This window comes from Populus trichocarpa, chromosome 8, assembly GCF_000002775.5.
Source record: "Populus trichocarpa isolate Nisqually-1 chromosome 8, P.trichocarpa_v4.1, whole genome shotgun sequence".
In the NCBI taxonomy this organism is placed as follows: Eukaryota; Viridiplantae; Streptophyta; class Magnoliopsida; order Malpighiales; family Salicaceae; genus Populus; species Populus trichocarpa.
Window position 1 is genome coordinate 19,111,400 of NC_037292.2, and position 1,865 is coordinate 19,113,264.

The window sequence follows — 1,865 nt, forward strand, 5'->3', positions numbered from 1 at the left end:
AAACTCCCCTCCAATGACACCCCAAGATTTTTTGAAGAAAAATGAGGAGTAACCATCCGGCCCTGGAGCTTTATCATTTCCAATATCAAACAGAGCATTTTTAATGTCATCATTGGATACAGGAGCTAAGAGAGACTCATGAGAGCTTTCATGAAGGCAAGGCCCACTTTGAATAACATCAATGTCTAAGGGAAGAGTTGCCTTGCAGGAGCCCAGGAGCTGCTGGTAGAACCGAACGAATTCTTCACCCATTTCAGCCTCTGATGTAGTCAGGGTGCCATCACTACAGTGAATAGCAGGAATATAATTCCTTCTGTTTTTCTGATTCATAAGTGCATGAAAAAAACTTGAGCCTCTATCACTGTCTTTGAAAAAATGGCATTTAAGTTTCTGCGAGAAGTACATTTTCTCCACTGATTTAAGATTCATCAATGTCAACCGTAACTGCTTATCATGCTCCAATAGCTGTAAATTGTCCCTGTCATCATGAAGAACAGTTTGGTGATTCTCTAGAGCTGCCTCAGCTCTAGCAACTCTTTCAGAGATATGGCTGAAATGCAATTGATTTAACTCTTTTAAAGGCCTCTTCAGAAACTTGAGCTTCTTACAAAGAGAGAACATAGGAGAGCCTGGGATGTGGCGAGTCCAGTTATCAGATACAATCTGCAAGAAATTTTCATGAGAAGCCCACATATTGAAGAATTTAAAGTTGCGCTTCCCCTGACTGTTCTGATAATCAAACCGAATAATTGCTGGAGAATGATCAAAAAAGGCCCCAGGATTGCCAAAGTGGACGTGAGCTGGAGCTTGAAGTGAAGACCAATATGAGTTGACTAGTACTCTATCAATTTTGCTCCATACTCTTCCATTGTTCCAGGTAAAATGGCAGCCTGTGAAGTTGAGATCAACAAGCCCGAGGTCTGTACAACAGTCTCTAAAATCCGATGTTTCATAGGTGGAGACAGGCTCTCCGTTGTGCTTGTCAGTCTGAGACAAGACAGAATTAAAATCACCCATAACCAACCATGGGCAATTAGGCTGCCATGCTCTTAAATCTGCCCATAGAGATCTTCGTGCAACAATTGTATTATATCCATACACAAAAGTGACAGTGAAGCTAAGCTGGAGAACTAAGCTGTTGATAATTACATGCAGCCCTTGAGCTGAACAATCAAGTAAGTCAACTTTTACCGTTGAAGGATTCCAAAAAACCACAATTCTGGCATTGCTGGCAGCTGTAGCATTAGTAAGGAAATTCCAGTGTTTCATCCGAAACTTATGCATGGAGGAAACCTTAGAAGAGTGCAATTTGGTCTCAAGAAGACCACAAACATCCAATTTATGCTTCTTCATGAGGGTAACCACCTCATGTTGCTTCAGAGGACTGTTTAGTCCTCTGACATTCCAGCAATAGATAATCATTTACCAGCAGGAGAGGTAGGAGGCCTCCTACCACTACCACCTGATTTCCTAGTGCTACTCCTTGTAACCACAACTGGAGGAGCTGGAGGAGCTGCTTTCTGTGTGGCCTCATTACAAACCTTCTCCCCAGTCCTGACACTGCAGCCAGCAGAAGTGCCTTCACAAGATTGCTCTTCAGTTCTGATCAAAACCACAGTTGAACCTGCCCTGCCTTCATTACTGGTATTCAGATGAGTAAGAGATTCATCTCCCCGCTCTCTAACATCCGCTGGGCATGCCACTTCCTTGCCCTTATTGCTGCATGCCACTTCCTTGTCCTTAGTTACCCTCTGGGAAGCAGCAGTCATAGATGTTTCCTTGTGTCTGGAGTTTGACTTCTTCCCCTTTACCACTTCCCAGCCACCAGTGACAGCTTCAACCTCTGCTTGCAGTGGATCTATAGT